We start from the raw sequence: 9846 nt of genomic DNA, 5'->3' as shown, positions 1-9846 counted from the left end.
ACATACTTTTGTTTTGCTGTGTTTTCTATTGTGTGATGAGAGTCTTCTCACAGTGATGAAAAAAAAAAAAAACCAAGTTTTGTGACTCTTTACATATGGTGGAATCTTGTTATTTGCTCTGATGTTCCTGGCACTAGAGTACATGGCGAAGTACTGTGTAAATTTAGTGTAGGGGATGGAAATTGGAGTGTCTGTTTCAAAATTCAGATAACCTTTTCTTGAAAAATTTTTTAATGGTGTGTATGTGCATGTGCGTATGTGAGTGTGAATGTGTGAAGGCTGTGAGTTTGTGTGTGGGCTATGCATGCGTTTGTGTATGTATGGAGGCATGAATATATGTGTGTATGGGAGTGTGTAGGGGCTGTGAGTTGATGTGTGTACATGTGTGAGTATGCTCATGTGTTTGTGTGTGAGTTGGGTGAATGGGCTGTGAGTTTGGGTGTATAGGGGGGTGGTCAATTTCCTCTGGAAGTCAGAGGTGTCTTATCTCCCAGGAGATAGATTTTCATGACTTTCTGTTTCATTCTATATAGGTGTTTGGATCCAAACTTGGATCCTCTGGAAGATCAGTACAGGCTCTTAACCTCTAAACCATTTTGCTAGCCCCTGATTCAGCTAAGCATACTGACAAAGAATATGCTATGAAAATTATAAATTGATGCTTTTATTTATTATCCTTTTAACAATCCTACCTATAGAAAAATGGTAAGAGTATAATCATTTAACATCTATATTTTGTGATCACAAATATCTTTTACTAATGAAATATATTTTTTTACTTGAATGGGACAGAGCTTTGAATGGATGTGAGTTTATGGCCATATACTCATCATGTCAATGATGGGAAAGTATGTTCTTTGGGCTGTCCTTGGAAAGGGTACTATCACTCAAGTTCTTGATCTTGCCTTTGTTAATTGCTTAGTTGGCATTGCTGAAAGCAATTTTCATAGACATTGTCCTTAACATCATGATCACATATTTCACAGCTTCCTAAAGCTAGAGGTAGTCTGCTTAATTCTGACCATTGGAGTTAAAACCAAATCTCTTGACTGACCACAAACTTTAATTTCTCTCCTTCATCCATGCTCTTGATTTTTCTTTTTCTTCCATATTCTACATAGAAAGGTAAGATAAAGATATGGATAAAGCATCCATTTTGTGACCAGAATGAGCAAGGCCATGCTCTCTAGCTGTCAGAAAAGAAAGGTAAAATAGCCTTAGGCATTGGCAGCCACAAAGCTAGTCTTAGAAGTCTGCATCTAAGTTTTCTTGGTATGTGACAAAAAATATAATAACCCTTTACTTACTAAAGCAACTGTGAGACGAATTCATGTGCACTTTGGTCATGCTGTTATAAGAACTGAGGAAAAACACATCAGTTGTTGTTTGGTGAAGTATGAATCATCCATAGAGAATTCTAGAAATATGAAAACAAAATTTTACACAGACAAGAGCTTAAATGTTTTGGTACTTTCTAGGGAATTATATCTGAAATGGGTGAAGATGAATTGCATTCTATGGTCCAATGTCAAAGATGAGGATGTCTGCAAGGAGTTTTCCTGGGAAGTTGTCTGTGATGGTAATGAATAATATAAATTAAGGATGTGAGGAAAGGATCAATATTTGTGGAACAAAACCCACAAAGAAGAAAAGGATAATAGATAGAACAAGTGTGATTCTTAATCACAAGGGCAAAGGCTAGAATGATGAAGAAGGCTGGCCTTACCAGCAGTATGTCCATAGGGATTTTGTACCTTGTGGTTTTAGCTGAAAATTTTCATAGCAGAAGCTAAACCAGGAAATATTAAATTGAAGTGTTTTGTTGATTATAGACCAGACCCTGGGGTTTGGTTGGAGGAAGTGGGCCACAGAAAAAAATTTGCCTGAGACATAAAAAGATGGTGATATCACTGAGACATGACAAATAGAATTATGAAGATGATAAAATATCCCTTCAACTTTTGTGTGTCTGTGTGAGTTTGCCATAGGTTGGGCATATGACAGAAGGTTAAAGGATTCTCACTACAAGTTCAACACTTATATTCCAAATCATTAACTTTGTTTACCTATGTTTAGCTATGGTATATTTTTCAAATGAAAAATATACAGAAATAATCTACCAAACAAATTGACAGATATCTTGTAATGAAAATTTAAAAGAAATCATCATTTTGTAAAAATAAAACTACAAGGTTTTGTTTCATAGGTAAATTGATAAAACCAGCTACATTGGTATACTGGAATATTACTTGGCAATAACAATAAATGAATTACTAAGTCATTAAAAAAATCTTGGGAAAAGACATGTATATCATTTAGTTTAAAAAGCCAGCTGATAAGGAAGAAGGTATGCTGAGTGACTCTCACTATTTAGCATACCCAGTGTGGTATGGGCAAAGAGATTTAAAAATGTCAGGGATCATCAAGGCTTCAGGAACAACGCAGGCAGAGGAGCTGGAGTTCAGAGCATACTTAGATCAGTAGAATTTCTCTGAATAACGGGTCTGAGGATTTACTAAGCAGCCTATGCTTTTACGTAATTATTTCTTCATAAACACACACAATGTCATGTGATCATATTCACTTTCCATTTTCCTCTCTCTTCTACCGATCTCTTTCCAAATAAGTTAGTAAATAAATAAATAAATAAATAAATTTCTTTGCAAATAAAAAAAAAGAAAAAAAATTTCTTCTTTCCCTGTCTGTCTTTGTCTGTCGGTCTGTCTGTCTGTCTCTCTCTCTATTTCTCTGTGCATGCGTGCATGTGTGTGTGTGTGTTTTCATGTGTATTTGTGTATGCTCAGGCCTTGAAATGTAACTATAGCAGCTATATGTGTATCTATATAATAGCTCCCTCATAATATCCAGAATAGAGCATTTCATCATGCTCCACTTCAACCTCTGCCTCTAACAAAATTTCTACCTCTGTTCTGTGAGCAGCTTGAGTAGAAAACACAAAGAGGGAAGCACACTGGAAATGTCAGTTCTTAATAACTAGTAATACATCAATATTGGCTCATCAATAGTAACAAATTTACAAAGACATTAGCAGTGTAGGAGGCAGTGGGGACCAAGTAGTAAATTTATAATCCCTATGTAATTTTTTATGCAATCAAAACTGACAAAATAATTTATTAAAGAGAATGAAAACATCTCTTTTCCAAATTCTAAAGACTTGTTTTCCAATCAAGAATATTTTTGATAATTGCCTCCTTTGCAATAAACCACCTCCCTCTAAGATCTTGATCACTTTATTTCCTCCTCAGAAAGAAACAGGAGACTCCTCTAGGCTTCATCTTTGGAGGAGGGCAGCTATCATCATCATCAGGTCAATGATTATTCTGCAGAGACATCAGCTGGTGACTCTCAGTCTGGCATTGGCTCTTTTCTTCTGTTTTATGAATGCTTCAAGATTTTCCGAGCTATGATTGGACCTCTCCCTGAGGAGCCTGCAGTTCTATTGTCAAAATTCTCCAAGCTTTTGTTACACTGTCATATGCAACATAAGCTTCCAAATGTTACCATGACACCAGGTACCATTCAACTCCAAAGACCAGGGAAACAAACACACAGGGAAGGTGACATTTCCATCATAAGGAGCATCCTCTCACAGGTATCATGTGGACTATTTTATTGATCACCACTGACAGTAGTCTCTGCTGATAATTTTCAAGACTCTTAGATGATTTCAGTGTTCACTGTTTGCTTCTAGAATAGCCATAATTAATTGCTTCCGGTGCTAATAGACAAATGATATATGTATAAAACACCCTGAAAGTCATGTATAAACATTCCTACAAAGGGATTTTATTAATTTTTTATTTTAAACTTTTTAAAATTGTGTTTGTATGTGCGTGCACACACACGTGTATATGTGTATGTGTTGTGTTGAATGTATGGGAGAAAACATGTGTGAATTGGTTCCCTTCTACCATCAGGGCCTTGGGAATCAAACTGAGGTTGGCAACCTTGGTGCCAACTTTCTTAAAACACTGTGCCACTCCACCAGCTCCAAAGCAATAAATTTAAATGATGGCTTATGGTCTAAGTTAGCGTTTTTACCTTTGACACTCCTATTCAGTTTGATTCTTGGCTGACATATTTTCTTTTTACTAAAATCCTTATAGATCAGGGCAATACAGACAAGTTAGACCAAGCCATCCACCTGCTAGACATAGTTCTGAATGAGTTGATTGTTCAAAAATGGAGTATATTTTTGAGGTGGAAAATGTGGTAGAATAATCAAAGAAACTTTGGATGGGTTATTATGGGTTACTATGGAAATTCAATAAGAATTTTAAATCATTGACCCGTGGGAACATTAAGTTGTTGAAGTTCAGGCATCCCATTATGTGTAGGGATTTAAATCCATTTATGTGTTTTTGTATTACTGTGCTAATAATTATGCTTCTCTGTATTTCTTTCATAATAAAAATGTTACCAAATCAAGAATTACATAGCTACTGTTCCTAGATAATTTGCTTCCTCCACCTAATAAAGGATGTAACAAAGATGCTAAGCATGAATAAAATTCATTTTTGTTAGAAGGTACTAATGTCCCAAGTACTGATATATGATTTAGGTATGTCTCAGCACCTGCACTAATTTCATTTAGCATGGAGAACCCAAGTACAAGTGCCCTCAAGCGTCCATCCCTACCTTAGTCCTTGCAAAGCTATCACATAGTTGGCACCTTTGCAAAGTTCTTCACCAGTTTCGTGGCAACAGCTGATAGGTTTTGACAACCTGTAACTCAGAACTATGAAAAGTCAGCCTCAAACAAGACAATCAGCAACCCCACTAACACAGTGAATGACACTTTAGCAAATCAACAAGCTACAAGTGGGAAAGTAGCTAGCCGGTTTAGAAAGTAACAAAACACTCCTTCGTCCTATGTCAGATAGAGAAGGTAGGAAGACAGGAGAGGATTTTGTCCTCCATACTCCTGACAGGCTTGTTTGAATTCTTCTCAGTACAGTCACTAGACTTAAACAATAAATCAACATATTCAGTTAAATTTGAATCTTTTTTCATCAGTATAATTTATATTTTGAGTGTTACACAGGATATACATGATCACTATTATTTATTTTTCTAAACTCTGAACAGGGTACCTTTGATTTAAATGGCAACACTATATCATGGTACTACAAAGCTGAAAGCTTTTATCTGATTTCCATCATGCTGCCAAAGGTCATGCAGACTGGGGGGTCATATATAACCTGAGCAAGATTATGTGCTGGTGCATGAAGACAGGTTCATTGGCCTTGAATAGGGTTTGTGAACTTTGAGCTACTGAAATGTGTGAGGCTACAGAGACTCTCAGTTCGAGCACAGTAGGAAAGAATTGAGAGCAATGACTTGTGATTGCAGGTTATTGCAATGTGAAATGTTTATCTACTGACACTAATGAGCTGAGATTGTGCATGAAGTGTGTGTGTGTGTGTGTGTGTGTGTGTGTGTCTGTGTGTGTGGTGTGAGAAAGAAAGAGAGACCAAGAGACAGAAAGTAAGACATAGAAAAACAGAGAAAAAGAGAGACAGACAGATTGGGGGGTGGCGAGTTTTGGGGTCGGAGACTGCAGTTCACTTGCTCTGCTTATGCACATATTGTTTAGTCCAAGGAAACCATGCAGAACAATGCTTTTCCCTAGTAAATACATTTACATTGGTTTGGCTTCATAATAACCTGCCTGCATGTAGTACATTCATAGTAACAGATTCTTTCTTCACAAGGATCTACCAGCCTTGTTGGGTTACAAACGTATCAGCACATAGGGCATTTAGAAGTTTGTTCTGACACTGTAGTTCACTTTTGATAATCGTCATATTCTACAGGATGAGTTCAGTAAGCCTTGGCAGATCCTCAGGTCTCTGGTCCTTGGCTTATTGCCCAGCTCAGGAGTTAGGGGCTCATGCTAGCTACCCGGAAGCTCCCTCCTTTCTGATCACTCTTTTAATATTGTAAGTGAGTTATTTTATCAGAAGTTGCAAAGTGCGTGCCATATAATGTAATGGATTAAGCTGTGTTCAGTAAACCATAAGTCCATTTGTGTGTCCTTGTTCTCTTCTGTGCTGTAAAACTGGTTGGGAGTTTCTTTTGTTTTTATTAAATAATGACACTGCAAGATTATTCATTTTAAACTCTAGTTTGTTTCTGAGTAGGGCTAGCCCTGATTCTGACTCAGCATATACTTTTCTTATTTAAAAAAAAAATTAAATTGATTTATTTTTTACACTCCATATTCCATTCCCTGCCCCCTCATCCACCCTCCAACTCCTCCACATCCCATGCATGCTTCCCACCCCCATGTCTCCACGTGGATGCCCCTACATCCCCACCCACCTGACCTCTAAACTCCCTGGGGCCTCCAGTCTCTTGAGGGTTAGGTGCATCATCTCTGAATGAGCACAGACCCGGAAGTCCTCTACTGTATGTGTGTTGGGGGCCTCATATCAGCTGGTGTATGCTGTCTGTTTGGTGGTCCAGTGTTTGAGAGATCTGAGAGGTCCAGACTAATTGAACTGCTGGTCCTCCTACAGGATCGCCCTTCTCAGCTTCTTTCAGCCTTTCCTAATGCAACAGAGGTCAGCTGCTTCTGCGCATTGATTGGGGGCAAATATCTGCATCTGACTCTTTCAGCTGCTTGTTGAGTTTTTCGGAGGACAGTCATGATAGGTCTATTTTTGTGAGTGCTCCATAGCCTCAGTAAGTGTCAGGCCTTGGAGCCTCCCTTTGAGCTGGATCCTGCTTTGGGCCTGTTGCTCTGTGGGGCAGTGGTCTGTTCAGGCAACTTAAGCTCAGCTGTGCAATTGGCCTTGAGCCCTGGAGCCTCAGTGGGCAGTTTCTGCCTGCAGGGGGCAAAAGGAGCTCGGCTATAACTCCTGAGTCTTTGGCTCCTGTTTCAATCACAACCCTTCACAGCTGCCCCCCCCCCTCCCGTAGGAGATGTGTGCTCTATCAGGAAGACATTGCCCCAAGCTCCCAGCCTTCTAGCTGGACTCTACCCCCAGTCACTGACCACAGCCAGGCATGCCTCACCCCAAAGACAGATAGCCATGCCCTATACAATATAAGGGGCGGTTTGCCCCCTCCTCTCTCTTGCCCTCTTCCTCTCTTCTCTTGCTCTTTGTCTCCTCTTTTGCTTCTCTTCTTCCTCTCTTGCCCTCTTTCCTCCCTTGTCTTCTTCCCCTCTTTCCTGCTCTTTGTTCTCTTCTCTTTCCTTTTTGCTCTCTTGCTTTCTTCCTCTCTTTTCTCTCTCTCTCTCCTTCTCTTCTCCTCTTCTTCCTCTCTTTTCCTCCTCTCTACTTGACTAGCCTATTTTCTTTTTCCTATAATAAAATATCTCATTTATACATTGCCTCCTTCTTGACTAATGTGCCCTGCCACAGGCCTCAGCTAGAGAGAGAGAGAGAGAGAGAGAGAGAGAGAGAGAGAGAGAGAGAGAGAGAGAGAGAGAGAGAGAGAGAGAGGCAGCAGCAGCAGGAGCAGCAGCGAGCCGCTTATGGTACCACATCACTGTACCTTCTTTTCTCAGGCCCCTCTAATTCTTTCAGATAGGAACAATTATGAGTCAGAGATGTGACTGTGGGATGGCAACCCCATCCCTCACTTGATTCCTTGTCTTCCTGCTGAAGGTGGGCTCTATATGTTCTCTCTCCCTACTGTTGGGCAGTTCATCTAAGAACCCTCCCTTTGATTCCTGAGAGTCTCTCACCTCCCAGGTCTCTTGTGAATTCTGAAGGGTCCCCCCAACATTCTATTCCATCATTCACCATGATCAAGTAGGCTTCATCCCAGGGATGCAAGGTTGGTTTAATATATGAAAATCAATTAATGTAATCCACTATATAAACAAACTCAAAGGCAAAAATCACATGATCATCATCTTTGATGCAGAAAAAGCATTTGACAAAATCTAGCACTCCTTCATGTTAAAAGTATTGGAAAGAACAAGAATTCAAGGCCCATACCTAAACAAAATAAAAACAATTTACTGCAAAGTAACAGCCAATGTCAAATTAAATGGAGACATAGTTGAAGCAATCCCACTGAAATTGAGGACAAGACAAGGGTGCCTCTCTCCCAATATCTATTCAATATAGTACTTGAAGTGTTAGCTAGCACAGTATGACAACAAAAAGAGATCAAGGGGATACAAATTGGTAAAGAAGAAATAAAGGTATCACTATTTGTATATGTTATGATAGTATACATAAGTGACCCCCCAAATTCTATCAGTACATACTTTTCAGAGATTTGATTACAGTAAATTTTTATTGCTAGGTAATAACTGCTAGTTTAGTCTCACTTGTCTAGTTTAAGGGTTGAATGGCTGAAATTTTCTGCCCAAAAGATTTCTCTGAAGCAGTTTCTAAGTATACATTAAGACCTATTCTTTTTTTTTCTTTTTTTGCTGTGACAATGTTAATGTTAACAATTTTAGAAGAACTCTTTCTAAAAAGTTTCAAACTCTTTGTTGAAGACCAATAAATACACTAAAAATATACAGTAGGAAGTGCATAGTTCTCTCTTTTGAATGTGAGAAGAGGAAAGATTAAAACCAAGTATAGTGAAATTTATTCTGAAAAAGCCATGATGAAGTCTGTTTTTATATGTGAGATCTAATAAAATAATAAGAAAATAAAACAACTCTTCATAGTAAATGAATGTTTACTGAATAAAAAAAATCTTTATACTTTGCTGTAAATAAATAATATTAAAGATCCATATCAACATGTTTGAGTATTTAGGTATTTTAGAAAATTATGAAAATAGATGTGAATGTTGACACTTGGGCCATGCTTACTCAAGAATTCTTTATATTCTAAGCTAGTTATCAACATCTCCTTCCTGAAAAGTGAATAGCTATAGTCTTCTATAGTCCAGAGATGAACTCAAGTCCAAGTTTGGTAATTTCCGTTCAAATAGGATTTTATCCTGCTTTGAGAAAATGTACCTGGGCAATTCCTACATGGGTAATTTACATGCCATACCTTTTAAGCAAAGCCAGAATATCTCCCATTTTAAACACACTTTGATGGGATATGTTCTTTATAATGCCACTTACTTCCTAAACAAATACCATATTTTCTATATTTAACATCCTCAATGTTATATAGCTCTTTTTATGTAGCTTTCTCTTTTATTTATTTATATTTTTATTTTCTCCAAATCACAATTTCCTCAATGTATTAGCAAATTGTATAATTCCAATACAAATTTAATTTAAAAGATGCAAAGTTAATGTACTAATTTGTACCAGTTTAGACCTCAATTTAATTAGGTAGCACCAGAAACTTGTGGACATGCACAAAATTATTCCTCAGAACTTGTTATGTGCTCACTTCATATACTGCTCATCCTTTTGTGGTATTCAAAGAGCCCAGTGGCACTATGCTTTTGGGGATTTCCTACACAGTTATTCTCTATCAGACTGATTTAATCTTTGTTTCCTCATTGCTTGTATGTCTAAACTGGTTTACTGTCCAACAAGTAATAGTTAAAAAGGACCAGATTAGATGACAAGTGAAGGACATATGAGTGAAACTCAGAGATCACTTGCTTTTCAGTCCCACAGGTGAGTCAAATTATTATATTCACCATTGTTCCCTTTGAGTAAAGAATACATATCCCAAGTCAGGTCTTCAAGTCTTATGAGAATTAACATCAAAGTGACCACAACTATTCATTATTCACATATAGAAACAAAATAATATTTATAGTGAGATCCCAAAAGAATCATCAGTCTTAATCTTTTTTTTTAAGTTTTATTTATTTTTTTTATTTTTTATTTTTTTTAGATATTTTCTTTATTTACATGTAAATTTCTCCATTCCCAGTTTC

General features: G+C 37.6%; 1 long non-coding RNA gene across 1 annotated transcript in view; it reads left to right on the top strand.

Annotated features, from left to right (window-relative positions):
- Window positions 1-3538: 3538 nt before the first annotated feature.
- Window positions 3539-9846, top strand: part of LOC116080501 — a 40099-nt gene continuing 33791 nt past the window's right edge. The window contains exon 1 of the long non-coding RNA XR_004114460.1: window positions 3539-3613. This is a non-coding gene — a long non-coding RNA (uncharacterized LOC116080501). The remainder of the gene's footprint in view (window positions 3614-9846) is intronic.

This window comes from Mastomys coucha, unplaced genomic scaffold (genome assembly GCF_008632895.1).
Source record: "Mastomys coucha isolate ucsf_1 unplaced genomic scaffold, UCSF_Mcou_1 pScaffold6, whole genome shotgun sequence".
In the NCBI taxonomy this organism is placed as follows: Eukaryota; Metazoa; Chordata; class Mammalia; order Rodentia; family Muridae; genus Mastomys; species Mastomys coucha.
The sequence above is the reverse complement of the archived record's forward strand: the minus strand, read 5'-3'. Positions and strand labels throughout refer to the sequence as shown.